Source organism: Pelecanus crispus, chromosome 6 (assembly GCF_030463565.1).
Source record: "Pelecanus crispus isolate bPelCri1 chromosome 6, bPelCri1.pri, whole genome shotgun sequence".
Classification (NCBI taxonomy): Eukaryota; Metazoa; Chordata; class Aves; order Pelecaniformes; family Pelecanidae; genus Pelecanus; species Pelecanus crispus.
This window is the reverse complement of record NC_134648.1, coordinates 29,384,639-29,401,285: the sequence shown is the minus strand read 5'-3', so window position 1 is coordinate 29,401,285 and position 16,647 is coordinate 29,384,639. Positions and strand designations below refer to the sequence as shown.

The following is a 16,647-nucleotide window of genomic DNA, read 5'->3' as shown; positions in this document are numbered from 1 at the left end:
CGCCCCCTCCCCCCGCGGGGACGGACGCGCCTCGGATGCGCCGGGTGGCGTGGGGCGGCCTCGCCGAGCCGGCGCGGGGAGGGGGCCGGGCCTCAGGCGGGCCCCCGGGGCTGCTCCCGCCTCCTGAGGGGCGGAGGCGGAGCCCGGCGGCGGGGCGGCCCGCTCAGCCCGCCGGCCTGCTGCGGGGGCGCCTGGGCCCGTTGAGGAGCCGCGTACGGCCGGGCCGAGCCCGCCGCCGGCCGGCCTGCGCTCGGCAGCTCTGCGGAGGCGTCCCCGCGGGCCTGCACCGCGTAGGTGCCCGGGGGTGGGCAGGAACGGGTGGGGATGGGAGGCTTTCGTCGTGTCACGGCGTGCGACGCGTTGCGGCTCCCCGCGGGTGGAGCGTTCCCCTCGGTGCCTGCCTCAGACCCGCGGTCATCCGGCGGCTTCTTTTTAAAACAGAAAACCCGTTCCCAGTGTTCTGGCGTCGTCTGCGATCTCCGGGGTGAAGTCCTAACGGAGAGAAGGCAGGAGGATGCGCTGGTGCGCACAGCCCGGCTGCCCTGGCTTCGCGGGCCATCAATCGTCTCATCCCTCGAGTCAGCCTCGGGATCCCTGCGTGGAAATAGGAATCTGCCGCTGCTCCCGACTCTGTTGGCAAAGAGGCCGTCGTTGGCTGGCTTTGCCCAGGTTTGGTCGTTCCTTACTTACCTCTGTGGAATTACGTGTGTGAGTGTGTGAGGAAACCCGGCTTCTGCTAGCGGGCACGCATCTGCCGACGCGTTGGCCGTGTATCCGGTAGGTGCCATTTAAATAGAGGGAAAAATCATCGGCGGTTGAAGGAATTTTGTGCTGTTTAGCGCTTGTCTCCGCCTACTAGCGCGTAGAGACAGGTGGTTACATGGGGCGCTCGGCTTTTGCTTCTTTTTTAAGAAAAGAAGGAAATGCGGTGCTTGTATTTGCAAAGGAATCTTGGAGGCGTGCAGCCCAACGGCTCAAAAATCACCTCGTTTGTGCGTGTTTATTTGCTTGAAACTTTATGTGCTTTGCAGCATTAGGAAGTTATGCGTGTAACGTCTTAGGGCGCTGAATTTCACGTGAAGCAGAGGGGTTATGTCCGTGCAGGCTTGGTGTAGCACACGGAGTTCAGCTGGATGGAATAACGTTCAATTTGCTCGTGCTTGAACGCTCAGTGAAATTTAAATTGGATGCCGTTTCGTACCTCGAGAAGAGCGTTGAGTTGCGTTATTTTTTGCTGATACCGTACCGTTGGGTTCTTGGGGGGGGGGGGGGAGGAAGAAAAGGTTATTTGCAACGGGAGGCTGTGCGTTGTTCCTGCGGGCACCTGCGGTTTTGTTGTTCTGCTGCCGGTTTCGCTCCTCCCCGCCGAGCTGAGGCGCGGGCGCGGAGCGGGGCAGCGGCTCCGCCGTGAGGTGCAGCCGTCAGCGCCCGCGGAGCACGGAGGAGCGTGGGGCGAGGGCCCGAGTGCCGCCGCGGTTCCGGTCACCCGCGCTTCACGGCCGGCCGCGGCTGCGCGCCGGCTCCACGGACTCGCCGGGGGCGGGGCCGCCGGCGGGGGGCGGGGCCGGGGCGGACGGGGCCTGCACGTGACCCGGGCCGCGCCGCGCGTGACATCACCTCAGCTCCAGCTTCGGCGCCGCGCCGGGAACAGCGCCGGGCCGGGCCGCCCTTCCCCGTCCCTCCCGCCGGCGGCTCGGGCACCTGCGCCACGGGGGACGGCGGCGGCAGTGGTGGTCGCCGCCGCCGCACATAGCCGAGGAGCCGCGGGCCGCGCCGGTAACTTTTCTCCTCGGCTCTGGCTGTGGGGGCGGCGGGCCGGGCGCCGCCGCCTCATCTACCTCCTCCTCCTCCTCCTCGCCGCCCACGGGGCCGGCCCGGCCGCTCCGCGTGTCCGTGACTCACGGCAGGGGACAGGGACGCGGACGCGCTCTCCTGCCCCGCGGCTTTGCGGCCCCGCGGCCTGCACCGGCCTGAGCCGCGGCAGCGCTTCCTGGGACCCGGTGCCGGCGGCCCGGTGCCGCCCGCCCGAGCGGTGCTGCCGGCCGGGCCGGGCGGCGCTGGAAGAAGGACGGGGGACGGCGGCGGCCCGCCCCGCCGAGCTGCCCGGGCCCTGGCGGGGGTGCGGGCCGGGCTGGCGGCGGCCCCGAGCGGCGCCTTTCTCGTGGCGGCTCCGCGAGACCCGCGGGCGGGAGTCGCTTTCCTGGCGTGAGCGCGGAGCCGAGCGCCGGCGGCCGGGCGCGGTTTGTGCTGCGGGCCGCGGCGGGGCCTGCCCTCCCGGGCTGGCGGTGGCTGCGCAGTCGCGCCGTCGGAGAGGGTCCCCCCGCTAAAGAGGTCGGAGGGTGGGCAGCGGCAGCAGGTGGATGGACCTAGCAAGTCAGAGCGGGCCTTTACGGAGGGGATATCAGTTACTCGCGGCTGTTACGTGCATCCAGAGAGCCTGGATCTCTGTTAGCTGTTTTCGGAGATGCTGTCAGGTGCAGCATGGAGATGTTTACTTGCTTTGCGGTAACTTCTTAGCTCTCCTCTTCCCTTGTCTTCTCCGCTCAGCTCTGCGTTCCTCTGTCTCATTCGCCTGTTGCATCCTGCCAACCCAGATCGCGAGTTTTCTAGGACACAAACTTGTGTGCGCAGCTGTCAGTTTGCATGGTGCTGTTAAAAGGTAGCTCTGCTCACTCTGGTGATGACTCTTAACTGTGCCTTTTCACCGCAGCTATGTGCTAAGGTCCACAGATCTGTCAAGGCAGTTATTTTGTTTTGGGCCAGAAGCAAATCTTGGATCACCGGTGAAAGGGAAATACTTTATCTCCTGAAATTTCCTTCCCACCCCCCTTTTCTTTTTCCTAAAGGCACAGCTGGGTCCTTCACTGCAAGGCTTTTTTGAGGGAGTCTCCAACACTGAGTCACCGTTCTGACTAACCGTTTGGATCACTGTGTGTCAGCCAGTTTCTGGCTATGACTGCAGGTTATGTTTGTCTGTAGGGAAGAGTTCTCTCAGCTCTGCTGCTTGTTCCAAGGTATGTGGAGTATCTGCTGTTCCCCAGGTGTCAGGGAGAAGGCTGTACCTGAGGACAGGCAGAATAAAAAGGAAAAGCTCTTTTTTACTTCCTTTAATGAGTGGTGGGCTTGGTTTGTGGATTAAGTGGGTCTTAATCAAGACATAACCCCCATGCTGAGGTAGAAACAGAAAAAAATGTCTTAGCTTCTAGTTAGGGAAGCAAAAATGTGGTTTGAAAATTTCAGCCAAGTGTTGCTGGGCTCAGCCCTTCTTTCCTTTGGGCTGTGGAAAGAGGGCATTGGATGTGGTACACATTGTGTCAGGACTGGATGGAGTTTGGCCTTACCGTGCTTCTCTGCTAGGACACCTGTGGCACGTTTGCCAGATCACTACTGCTGCAAGACTTGTGAGGGCAGGCTGACTATGTGGCTGCCTGGTGTAACCCCTTTTTGAAATCTAGTACTGACCCCTTTTTGAAATCTAGCACTGAGTTCAGTGGTACTTCTTTCTCATATGTGCATCCTTCTTCATATGGGAAGGCCTGATTTTGCAGGAGGAAAGCAGGGGTGAAAATAATTAACAGCTGCCCCCCCCCCCCAAAAAAAAAAAAAAAAACAACCCAAAAAAAGGTGGGGGGTGGGGGGAATAAACCCAAACCAGTGTCAGGTAGGACAGAACATGGGCTGTCACAGAGCTGCTCGGGAGTTCTGTAGCTGCCAGAGGAAACCTGCAGCTACTTGTATTGTGAAGGGATGCAAGGAGAAGTACTGTAGCAGGGACTATATATATAAATTGCCTAATCTAAAGAAAATAAGAAATGGGAAACTTTATCACAGAATTAGTGTGTCCTGGCTGTGTGCCTTGGGTTACCATTGTCAGTTGTTTCCAGTTACTGCTGCGGCAGCTCTCTGCACCTTGTCAGCATGTTTCCTTTACCAGCTGGCTGTGCAGCGAGGGGGCAGGCAGAGGGTGTGCAGGAGAACAGGCATATAGCCGTACAAGTACATAGCGTGAGTTTGCTGCCTTCCTCTGATCTCACACCTGCAGGAAGAGTCATGTTCCCAGTGTGTTAAAGTGCATTTGATTGCTATGACTCTTTGTTTTTCCAAGAAAGGTGCTTTTTCTAGGATTAGTCGTCACAATTCAGCGTGCTTGTTCTGTGGTAAACAGAAGGATGAATTTCTTGCTGTTGTTAAATGTTCGATGCAGTGGTGATGGTGTCAGACCTCAAAAGTCATGTCTCTTGTAATTAGATCTGGTCTGTCATTGTATGGCTGTCAAGATTGACAGTTTAAAAATTTTTAAGTTTTGAATTTAAGGTCTTTAACTGTTGCTGTTTTTCAGAAATTGTGTTCCCATCTGCCCAAGGAAGAATATAGACTATAATGTGCTTTGTCTTGAATGTGTTGAAGGGTGATCCTGCTTTCTGCTCTGGAAGCAGCTGCTGTGAAAGTCTCATTGTTGCAGATGTGTGGGTCTTTGCATGTTGAATAGAAGAGCTTATCAGATTGTATGCCACCCCCCCACCCTGCCAAAGTCATAAGATTCACAGACCTGACAATCTTGGAGAAAAAACAGTGTTTCAGAACTGAGGTGAAACCTGTCATAGGTATCCCTGCCCATGGCAGGGGGGTTGGAACTAGGTGATTTTTAAGATCCATTCCAACCCAAACCATTCTGTGATTCTGTACAAAGATACTTTGTTTCATTGGGGAAAACTGTTCTGCTGGTCTGCAGTAGGATATGTTACCTTGTTTTCCTCACAGCCTAATAATTTAGGAAGGCAGAATCACGTTCTCTTGGCTGCAGAAACTGTCTCAGTGGGAGGGAACTTCATCTTAGGAGGGAATTCACGGGAATGCTTCCTGCTGACAGGTACAGGTCTGCATTTAGGCTGCAAACAGGTTGAACTTGGTCATTAGATCATATGTCTGCTAATATACAAGTACAATATTTGACTTGGCATTTTCATTGTGGTTACTGCAGCTAGAAGCTGTACTGTAGTCAGTTTGGGTTTGAGAGGTGTGTATAATATTTTTAAATTAGATGAGGCTGTCCATGTTCTGGGAGATGTTAAAAATTTCTCTATTAGAAGTGGTATGATGGGGTTACTTGAGCACTCCTGTGTGGTTTTTGTTCTGTGACTTCCTGCTTGGGACAGAGTACCTTTTTTCCATTTTTGGAGCATAGACAAATTCCTTTCTTGTGTCCTCACTAAAAAGGAGACACCCCTGGAGCCAGTGTAGCTTGCACTTTTAGATGTAGAGATCTCAAAAGCAGATTTCCTGTAAAGCAAAATTACTTGCTTTATTGAGTGTCAAAAAAACCATTAAGGTGATATACTCCATTTCAGTATGATTTCATAAATCGCTTTGAAGTATACACTCTCAAGCTTTTAAGCATCTTATTTGGGGAGGGCAAAGGCTAATTAGGGTAGCGCACAGAGGAGAGCAGAGCACTGCAGACCATCCAGTATGTTTAAGGGAAGAGAAAAGATAAATGTTTATTTAGTGGGAAGTTGCTGAAGAAATTAAGTGAACAATGTTAGAGAAGGAGAAATCTAATTCTTGTTTTGAACAGACCAAAACTAGTGTCTGTAGGATTAAGTAGGAGAACTATCTTGTGGGATGTGAGGATTGAAGCAACTTAAAAGCCATGCTGCAGAGCCAGGTTGTATTCTGTACACGTAGAAACCTCTCTGGGATGTAAATAAAAGATGTTGGGTGAGTATCAGACTGATTGCTAAAGCAGATGACTGACAAGAGAGTAGGTGTCTCCTGGCATGTAAGGCTTTCCAGTTTGTTTTAAGGTTTAAAAAAAAAAAAAAAAAGGCAATTATACTTATAAAATTTCTTGAAACGAACTGGGCATGGAAGTTGTATTCTCTCTTCCTCCAGGGAGAGGGGCAATCTTGGCCCACTGGTCCTAGCACAGCTCTGAAACAGAGTTAATGGGTTTACATCAAGGCTTCCCACTTGCTGATTTAAATAATGATTAAAGTTGGTGATTTAAATTTAGTTCATTTAAGCTTTGTTTTGTATTTGATACTTTCTTAAAAGGAAGGTTTATTCTAATTGGTTAGGCTAATCTATTACTACTTCTTGCTAAACAGGATGATATAGTGTATCTATATATACTCATTTATGCTATTATATGACAGTAAATGTTTACATTACAAAATGGTCATTTGTGTTTACTAAGTGAGTAACTTCTTTCCTTGTGACTTGCTCAAAACAGCATTTGAATAAAAAAATATGCATTTTTTTTAATAATTAGACTATAATCATGCACTGGATACATAAGAGAAAATGTGTTTGCTGGAGTGTGTGCTGTTAAAACTGACTTATTTTAACAGGGTAGTGTTATCCGTACTTAGCAAAATTAACTGGTTGTTTTTGGTCATTGTGTCCTTCCTGATCTTAGAATGAGCGTAACTCATCCTCCCTTGTCTTGTTTTTATTCAGAGATTGGAAAAGAGAAGCAGCTCCCCCCTGTGTTATGCTGCCTCCCCCACATTTGAGTGAACTGAACTAATTTAATAAGTGAATTGAAGAAACTAATCTTTCTGCCCTTTTTAAGAAAGATTTGTTTGGTACTTCAGGGGATTCTGGTTCTGCAGACTTAGCGACTTTCTAGAGTTTAGGAGTTACGCTCTTTTAAACATTCTCCAGCAACCATGTGCTGTTTGGATAGGGCATGCGTTTGTCTAAATGACAAATCTGTTTGTCTAAATGGCTTTATCATAAACTGTCATTAACTTAGAAAATAAACTTAGTGAGTGTAATCTTGAAAAATGTGTGTAAAATCCATTTAAAGGAAAATGTTTGGAATTTAAATAGTCTATCTAGGGCCCTTATGAAATGAGGGCAAAGGCGTAGGCTTCTGCAACAGGTCCATAGTGTATCTTGGCTGCCAGGGACATACATGCAGAAATGTGCCAGCCCCCGAAGGATTCCACATGCCATGCCAGTGAATTTTCCTGGAGGATTTTACACAGTCAGGCTGTCAGATATGCACATGCTTCTTGTGCATCTACCAGCAGAAACCCATGTGCAAATGTTTGTAGGCACATGAAGTTGTGCTGGAACAGCCTTCGAGACTTGTTCTGATGGCGCTTGCCTTGACATGCATGCACACACAGAGAGTCCTGTGGTCAGCCCTCCTCGGCAGCTTGCTTCAGCTTGCATGAATACTGCTGCCAAGGCAGGGCAGCTCACCCAGCTGTGTGCTCTGAGAGTAGAAGGAGAAGCTGTCACCTTGCCTTCAAATACCAACTTTGTGATTCTGGTCTTCTGATTGACTGCTTCCCACCTTTGGCTGTTGTCTGTAGGAAGGGAATAATATTCTGGTTTCTGTGAAAGGGCCAGGAAGAAGTTCAAAAGATAGCTTCTGTGTTTATAACTGGTGAGGGGGACAGATTCTCAGGCATCGGCTGGTCTGGGCAGGAAGCCATAAGGATATGATTTAAGCTCCATATAGCATGTGGACAGGCAAGGTTGCACTGCTAGACCTTTAAGGAAGGTGTCAGACTCCCTTAGCAAAGGAAGAGGGAACTTCTGTTGCGAGGAGCGTTTTAAAATGTAAAATACTCATAAGCGTAGAACATAAAAGGTAGCTTCTGTTATTTAGGCATGTCTGAGAAGAGGGGACTTAACCTTCTGCATTATATAAGACTAAGAAAAAATTTTCCCTTGGTCTCTAGAAAGCTCCCAAGTTGCTGTTTATTTTCCTAGAAATAGGAGTGGAGACAGTGGAAACCTTTGCCTGAAGACAACACGATTTTTTTCCCTATCACCTGTACTTTGAGGGGCATTTTTTATCGTGCTGCTTTTATGCGGCAGGCTGGGGGTGAAGGCTCAGCAAAAACCAAGAAGAGACAGCAAACTTTGTCCTCCCCTTGTTTCAGTATCATCTTCAACTGCTACTCCCTGATACTTGCTCTGGGTGGTGCCTTTAGCAGTGTCCCAGAATTGGCAGGCCATCCCCACCCTTCTCCCTTGATACAAGGATCAAAATAAGAAATCCAGCCACCTGTTGGCTTAGCCTCATTGCCTGCTCCCACATGCTCGAATATATGCTCACATTTTCTAGCACTGATCTTGGGTTTGCAGTTATTTCTGAGAAGTCAGGTGATACGAGCTCTCTGACAGTATAATGTTTGCTTGCTTCATGCAGACCCTGGTGGAGCACCAGTAATGCAGAACCACTGGCTTCTGGTTCGTCTGTGGGTAGTGTATGATGGCTTCCTTCTCCTCATGGCAGGGTTGCACCTGAGTTGGGAACAGAGTGGGCTCCTTGCAGCACATTGCTTGTGACAAACCATGACAATCTGATGGTTACGTTCTTTTGCATTTTTTCTATTAGAGCCTTTGTGCAGACTTTTGATCTGTTCTGGGCTATGTTATTTGGTCAATAGAAGAGCATTTGTCTGTTAGCACCTCCGATCTCTTTGTGCCTTGTTTGGGCTCTTTTTGGATGGATGAGGGTGAAGTCTCCTGGGCGCTTGGAGATAACCTGCAAGGGGAGTCGGTGGCTCTGGTTTCCCAGCTGGTGGGTGTGCCGTGAGTGCAGCCATTTCACTGGCTGGTGTTTGAGCAGCGGACTCTGTCCGTCCCCGGACTGTTTTCCAGCTGAGTATTTGTGGTGATGTCAGGCAGTGTGAGAAGGGAACATGACTTGGCAGGACAAAGTCTGCAGAAAGTTCAGCTCCACATTTGGCCAAGAGCCTTGGAGGGAATGAGATCTACACACACATTCTGTTACACAGCCTGTCACACGCCCTCTCACATGTTCCCTTCCTGTCACACAGATCCTTTTTCTCTCATTTTCAGACCTTTAACCCTTCCCTCCTAGGTTCCACCCTGTGGGTTTATAAAAACCAAAAAAATCCTTTCTCCTTATTTTGCTGTTACTGTACCTTGTAAGTACTTAGTTGCAATGACTCCCCATACAGGCCAGGATCCAGAATAGTAAAGTCAAAAGCAGGGCAAACTTACTTCGCAACAGAGCTTTTAATAGTTCTTTATTCTGACCTGTACCCCTATGTCAGTCTTCACTGTGTTTCTTGGCAGCTCTTCTGATCTCTCTTCTTGCTCTACTGCAGTCTTCTGGCCGACTAGGTTTGGATTCGTACATCTGCTGCAGGGTGGGAACCACTGCCTCTCTTCTCCCATTCTTCTAAGAGCAGTGTTAGCAAAACCTGCCAAAATATATTCCCAGTAATGGGTGAGTGGGGAATATGCTAACAGTCAAGCTTACTTTGAAGCAATTTAAAACTCCATTCCAGTATCCCTCCAATGTGTTCTTTATATGCGTATTTCTGTAGTACTGTCATTTCTTCCTGACCTCTGTGCTGCATCTAGGGATGATATTTTTATGAATGGGAATCAGTACTTTTCCCCTACTGCCCTTAAGGGAATCTTAATGAGTTTCCTGCCCATTTTGCAATTCAGTGCTGCTGTATTTCTGTTTTGCCTGTGAACAGTAGTACTTGTTTTGATTGATGCTTTTAGGCGGGATGGTGCTTGGATACTTAGTTGCTATATAGATACATTATAAAAAGGCTGTTTCCCAGAAACAACCTTGTTTCAGATATGGTGATATGCAGCATTCTGATGAAAGTACTCTTGAGGTGGGAGGAAAGGAGGAAATCGGAAAAATGAACAAACAATTGTACTGTAAACAGCCCTCCCCTTTATTCTGTTCTTGCCTCTTTTGCCTCTATTCTTCATCTTCTTTTATTTCATAGCTGCTAGAGGATGGCAAAGACCAGTTTGAGAGGGAAGGTGGTCTGGACAAGGGCTAGGAGTTGAGCTCTTCTAAGTTCTCTTTCTGGCTTTGCTGTGATACCTCCTACAGCTTTACATGTCCTTTGTCGTCTTGTCTTCCTGGTAAAATATTGCAGCTGCTTCTTGCTGCTTTTATCTGTTTTAGTAGTAGTTCAGTGCTGACAGTGGATTGGGTCATGTTCCTGCTCAGAGGGATCAATGGGGGGCAGTTTGGGATATTGATGTTGAAGAGATGGGCCGAGACAATCTGGGGAGCTGAGCAGATGATGCTTTCATGATGCTAGCTGGTAAAGATACTTGGCTAGAATAGGCATGGGTCATGAAATGTTATTCCCTTACAGCATAGTTTAGTGGAGATGAAATTTATTCTTAAGGAAACAATCAGGTAGATGGCATGTTGTGTGATTATTTATCATTATCATTTTCTACTTGCAGAAAAAAGGCCTGCAGTGCTCTTTTCTAGGCGTAATCTAGTTGGTTCTCTTACTGCTTACAGACTAGGTTTAACCCTTTTACCTGGCACCTCTGCTATCAGGATGTTATTTTGGGTATTCATTCTTCCCCCCCCCCCCCCTTTTTTTTTTAGTTCCAATCTTTCACTTCAGTTTGGAGATGGCATTGGGATAACATCTTAAATCCACCATGAGTCAGACTTGTGTTCCCTGAAGCAGGGCTGTAACATCTGTGGGACTGAGGGTCATAAAGGAGGAATGTAGGCTCCAAGGTAGAGTTTTCTTTTATTATGTAATGTGGCACCCCTGTGGATGTCTGCAATGATTGAAGAGAGAGGCTTCTCTAACTTTTTTTCTTTTTTTTTTTTTTTTTCACTTCCATGCAAGCCCCATTTTAAAAACAAACAAACAAAAAACCGCCAGCTTTTTGAACCTAGCTGGTTATTGCCATTACCTCTGATCTGGATGACACCATGTATTTCCTGTCTCTTTTAAACCCTGTTCTCCGAGAAGACTAAGTAACTCTAGCTCTGGGTCTTAAAACTGTTGCTTCAAAGAATGGCTGTCTGTTATGTTTTGGATAGCTATGTGTAATTATGTAGAACAAGGTATTGATGGCTGAGTAAAGCTAGAGAAGGAATCCAGAAAGAAACAGAGTCTGTAGGCATGTTTTACATGGTGCCATGCAGTGGCATTTATAAGGAAACTAAGGTGGTGGGGTCAGATCTCATTTTCAAGTAGGACATGATGAGCTGTCACTGCACATAAGATGTGTAAGAGACAGTCAGCAGCAGGAATGATGAGCTGCTAACATTTCCACTTTAATTTTCCAAAGCAGGGTCTTGCTAGTTAGCAGGTTATTTTGTAGTATGAAGTTTTCTAGGTTGCTTGAACACTCTTCATGTTTGATTTTACTCTGGGTTTTTTTGTGTGTGTGTATGGTGGTGTGGTTAGAAGTGTGAAAGAATTACACTATTAGTGCTAGGAAGAAAAACAAATATGCAAACCAAAACCACCTTTGCATAGATACATTTAGATGTGCAAGGGAAAAAAAGACTTACTGGTAGGACAGCTTAATTTGCTTGGGGAAATTGTGAGTGGTACTGGCAAAAGAATGCTGTTGCCATTTTAAAGTGAGTTTCCATAGGGAGAGTTTGCTATTATAGCTGATGCTGACAAACATATTCTGCATACAAGGCTCCAGGTTGAATCCCCTCCCTTCCCTTTCTTCCCAAGGGATGTCAGAGAGCTGCCCTTTGCTCCTCTGCTAACAAGAGGGGGCAGCTGCTCTGCTTTGTGTGTTTCATCCTCCTGGGAGGAGCACAGATGGGATTTTTCCTGTTGGAAGCCCCTGTCAAAGCCTCAGTTGTGTTTCCTGCCATCTGAAGGTCGGAGCTGATAGCAGTGTTGAGCTGTTGATGAGGTGGATTTTCAGTCAGACACGGGGGATTATTGCAGTTCAGCTACAAACGGCAGGTTCTGCTTGCATTCTTCCCTGCGCTGCTGAAGTTGTTGTCGCTCCAAAGTGGCTTTGCTCTGTCTGCTCCCCATGTCAGGACGCTGGCTTCGCTGCCCGTCTGGCCAGACAGAGCTGAGAAAGGATGATTTGTCATTTTACAAGACGGCTTGGAGGGGAAGGGAAGGTGGGGGGATGCTGCTACTGTAGCATCTTCCTTGCTATAACCCAGTGCATGCCGTAGTTTTTGCGGTTCCTGAGGTGGTTGTACTCTAGATTAGCCAGAAGCTTGAAAGCTGAAGTGACGGTAGGGACTGAAACTTGACAGTTTCTACAAGCCAGACCTGGCTTGTACCGTTTTCCAGAGTACGAGGGAACTTGTGTCAATGGCCTTTAAAGGAATTTCATGGGAGCAAGGTGGCCACATCACTCCTGATATCACTTGTTATTCATTTCCAGTTCGTTAACTAGGGAAGAGTCTATCGTCTCTTGCCATCACCTCCTCTCTTTCCCCCTCTCTGCCTCTTTCTCTTTCCCTTTGTCAGAGGGACTGGTACTTCCATGCAAACAGGAAGAGAGGCGGGAGCAGCCCTGTGCACAGTGTGAATGAACTCCAGTAACCTCATCTCCTTTCTCCCTCTTTCAGTTGCAGGACCAAGGGCATCTGGCAGTCGGGAGAGAGGGAAGGAGGAAACAGAAAGGCATAGCCCATTTCAGGATCTTGCCCACCCTGAAAGCAGTCACACGTATACTCCTTTTTCCTCTTGCTCCTTGTGTTGACATGGCACTCTTTGATCAGGCAGCAACCAAGAGGTGAAGACAAGGGCAAACCCAAAACCTCAGCCTTTGACAGGCAAGGAATAATGAGAGGCAGGTGAGAGGGCAGGGAGCATCTTTTGATGCATGAGGCATGTGAACAGGAGAGCTGACTTTTTGCAAAACAATTGCTGTTGGGGTGAGGAGTTCCTTTGCAGAGCTTGTAGGTTCTTGCGTAGGACTGGAGTCAGTGCATTCTGTCTTCGTCTGATGTACAATTTGGGAAGCCCTGTTCCCAAAACAGAGGGATCCACAGGCTGTGTAGGAAAGGCATAAATCCTGTGCTCTGAAGATCATAGACAAGGAGTGAGTCTGGTTGGTTGTTTTTTTTATGTGAAGCAAAGCAAAGGTACTTTGGGCTGATCCTGCTCTGAATTATTGTATTCTGGTGGTAGTACAGTTGTGCCTTATGATCCTAATTCACTTTGCTAACCAATTTGTTCAATGGAGAGAGGCTTCTTTTTTGTTTCAGTCCTATATTCCTTCTTACCTGAGGTAGGGTGGAACTGGCTTGGAACTCCTGTTGCTGCCTTTGTTTGTTTATAATAGCATATTCTGTGGGTCAGGAGCATCTATGTTGTATTAGGTTCAGATACAGAAATGTCTGTAGACCTCTTTGCATTTTGGTTGTAATACAAGGTCTAATTTTGGAAGGAAAACTATGGAGACTGCCCTCCAGTCTCCCAGAACTCACCTTTAGGGTGTTTTCCTGTAGTAGCCTGACTTCTCCTTCCTCGGTTTCCTTCTGTTCATTTTAGGCATACCATCTTTCAGAATAATGTCTTTCATCCTGCTGTACACCATTGTTGCACCTTCCTGCTTCTCTTCCCAGTACTCTTTCAACCAAGTGACATACGTTTGTTTATTTTAATCACTTCAGTTGTTTGTCACTTCTGCTGTTGTTCTCTGAACTCTGCCGTGGCATCCCATACCTGGTCTGGGAGGAGACGGCATGCTGTGTGTTGAGACCAAACTAAAGCCAAAGGAAGTCTTCACAATGAGAGCTGGGTGCTGCAGTGAGAACCCGATCAAGCTCAGGGATGCACTAGCTCAAAGGAAGAGACAAATGCATGGGCAAAGGCCACGCCAGCAGTTAGCAAGTCATGGATAATAAAGGAGTTGGTCAGCAGCAGAAGTAAAAGCCAAAGTAAAAGGCGGGGGGGGGAAGCTCTAAAACTCAGAGCTAGAGAGGCAGAGAATCATAGAATCATAGAATCGTTTAGGTTGGAAAAGACCTTTAAGATCATCCAGTCCAATCATTAACCTAACACTACCAAGTCCACCACTAAACCAATTAAGAGTAGAATAATAATTTCATGTTTTCTGGCTTGGTGGCTGGATTATTTTTTAATGAAAGTAAAAACTAGGAATCATTAAGGTTGGAAGGGATCTCTAAGATGATCAGTCCAACCATCAACCTAACACCACCATGCCCACTAAACCATGTCCCAGAGTGCCACATCTACCCATTTTTTGAACACTTCCAGGGATGGTGACTCAACCCCTTCCCTGGGCAGCCTGTTCCAATGCTTGATAACCCTTTCAGTGAAGAAATTTTTCCTAATATCCAATCTAAACCTCCCCTGACGCAGCTTGAGCCCATTTCCTCTTGTCCTATCGCTAACTACCTGGGAGAAGAGACCAACACCCACCTCGCTACAACCTCCTTTCAGGTAGTTGTAGAGAGCAATAAGGTCTCCCCTCAGCCTCCTCTTCTCCAGGCTAAACAATCCCAATTCCCTCAGCCGTGCCTTATAAGACTTGCTCTCTAGACCCTTCACCAGCTTCATTGCCCTTCTCTGGACACAACAGGTGGGAATAAGACCCTTAACTTGGGGGCAAGAGATGAGAATCAGCTGCCTATCCCTGAGGAGCAGGCTGTGCAGCCAGGAGTGACTGGTAGGACTCTTTTGCATAGTTGGCAGAGGTGGCAACAACTTGCAAGGCTCACAAGCCAGTGCTGCACACTTGGGCAGCTTCTCATGGTCAGCTGAAGCTTAGCTCAACAGCAAATGAAAGCAATCAGGAGGCTGTAGCTTTTTTTTTTTTTATCAGCTTGGGACTGATGGTGGCTTGCAAACTCCTTTCAGTTTGTGGCTGTCTTTTTGCTTCTTAGAGATCAAAATGGATAATGCAATTTCAAACCGTGTCCTTGCAGTTCTCTGTAGAGAGGGATTTATGGTGGGGGCACAGAGCTAGTCTCTGTTCCCTGAGAGTTACAGAACTGCTATTTCCACTCTTTGTAAACATACTATTCAAAATCATTCTTTATGCTATACTGTTGCACTGCTTTGCACACCTTGCATTTTCATGGTTTGTCCCTCCCATTGGCAATCTGAAGTTGATTATTTTTCCTGATGAGTTTTAACAGTTTTCATGTGTAATATTACTTCATTTTCAGAGTGACAAATTTGCATAGGATTCTTCTTCTGCCCTGAAAGATACAAGTGTCTCTTTCAACTTTTTCCTAATTGAAACCTGTTATATGTGTACTTTTGCCCCGTTTACAGACCTACAAGCTGCTCCAGCATTTCTTGAGAAATGCGATGATGCAGAGGGAAGGAAGACGAATGAGCCAACGTGAGCTGGGAATAACCTTTTTTTCCTCTGAGACAGCTACAAGGTAGTATCAAGTTCCTTGGGAAGGTTTGTGAAAATACTCTGGCTGATACACAAGAGATGATATAGGAAGAGCACTAGGTCACAAAATACCGGTTACTCCTTATGAAAGGATTGGAACAGTGGTGTCTCCTAAGGGGCTTAGTTCTCTGCTGGTGCTGTTAGGGTCCTGTGAAATCTCAGTCGAACAGTTTTTTTTTTTTTTTTTTTTTCTTGGGCATTTAGATCTGCAGCCAGCTTTTGATACCCGAGGTAGCATCACCACTGTGTGAGTTGTGCATTTAGATTTCAGCAGAGACCTTTATGCAGTGTTGTGAGCCCAGCTTTCAGATGTAGATTCAGATTGGGTGCTGGCACTTGTATGGCATGTCAGAACACATTTAGAAGCCAAAATGCCAAATTATATCACTGCTTTACGTACCTCTGAAAGATAGCCCGTCCTATCAGATGCATTTGTTCACCAACAGCCTGTTAGGCCTCTGCACGAAGGCACAGTCCTGTAGACACACAGCCGTGTGACATGTGAGCACAGTCATGTTAACATATGTATACAAATTTAAGGTCTCTTCTGCTGATGCTGACGTGCTGCAGAGTGCATGCTTGTGATTCATTACAGAACTGAAACATAACCATATATTTTCCCTTGGCAGAAGGCTGTAGGATTTTGTAATTTACAGGACCAGAACTCTGACCAGTAAATCCTGTTTAGAAAGATCCCAGAAACTTGTGCAAACTTCCTAAAAAGCTACTGTTTCTTCTAAGCATCCAGTATTTGGAGGTAAAGGGCTTGTTATGCTATTCCTCTGATTATTCCTGCACTCCACAGTACCGTTTCTTCAGAGATGTGCTTGCATCTGGTCTGGTTCCTGATCCTTAAACTTCTCACAGAAAGCACCAAACAAGGAATACCAGGGAAAGGACAGACCTGTTTAGCAGAAGTGTTGCAGTAACCGCATCTGGCTCATTTAATTTCTTTATGTGCTGTGCTACCCAGTGCTATCGCCTTTACTTGTCCTCAATGAATGTGGGACAGAAATTAGGCATATTTTGTAGCGCTGTGTCTGTTGATGACAGGTCAGGTCAAAGATTTCCAGAAGAGTGCATAAGTGCTTCAGCTGGGCTTGGAAGAGGACTCAGCTGAGGGAATGAGATGAGATGAGACGAGACTCTTGCTGGAGGAAGCGATGAAAGTTTCTGGCACTTAGCATGAGGTGCAAGAGCCAGGGTGGCCACCTCTAGTCTCTGTTAACGGTACTTTCTGTTGCAAGAGCACTGATCTTGAGACCATCGGTATCTGAGTTGTTCTGTTGTCTCAGAAAAGAAAGGGAGAGGGAAGAAATGGAGTAGGGTGTAGCTGGTGGTGAAACATTTCAGAAGTGTTTAGTGTCTTACTTGAGACATGGGTGGCAAGGGCTGGCAGAAAATTGTTTCCCTTAGCCTTTCATCTGTATGTCCTTCCTCACTGGAGTATGTCTGCTCATCAAGTTCCTCTGTTCTAGACGCTGTGTTAGAGAGAAGTGA

General features: G+C 47.5%; 1 protein-coding gene across 7 annotated transcripts in view; it reads left to right on the top strand.

Annotated features, from left to right (window-relative positions):
- The first annotated feature begins 266 nt into the window (after nt 1-266).
- NR1H3 (nuclear receptor subfamily 1 group H member 3) overlaps nt 267-16,647 on the top strand; it is a 31,570-nt gene continuing 15,189 nt past the window's right edge. The window contains exons 1-2 of one of the 7 annotated variants that reach the window (XM_075711939.1): nt 272-290; nt 15,018-15,130. The gene's annotated coding sequence lies outside the window, so the exon portion shown is untranslated. Of the gene's footprint in view, nt 291-448; nt 778-1,755; nt 1,777-2,987; nt 3,015-15,017; nt 15,131-16,647 lie in introns of those variants that run through there. The other 6 variants (XM_075711937.1, XM_075711938.1, XM_075711941.1 and 3 more) reach the window with 6 other exon arrangements.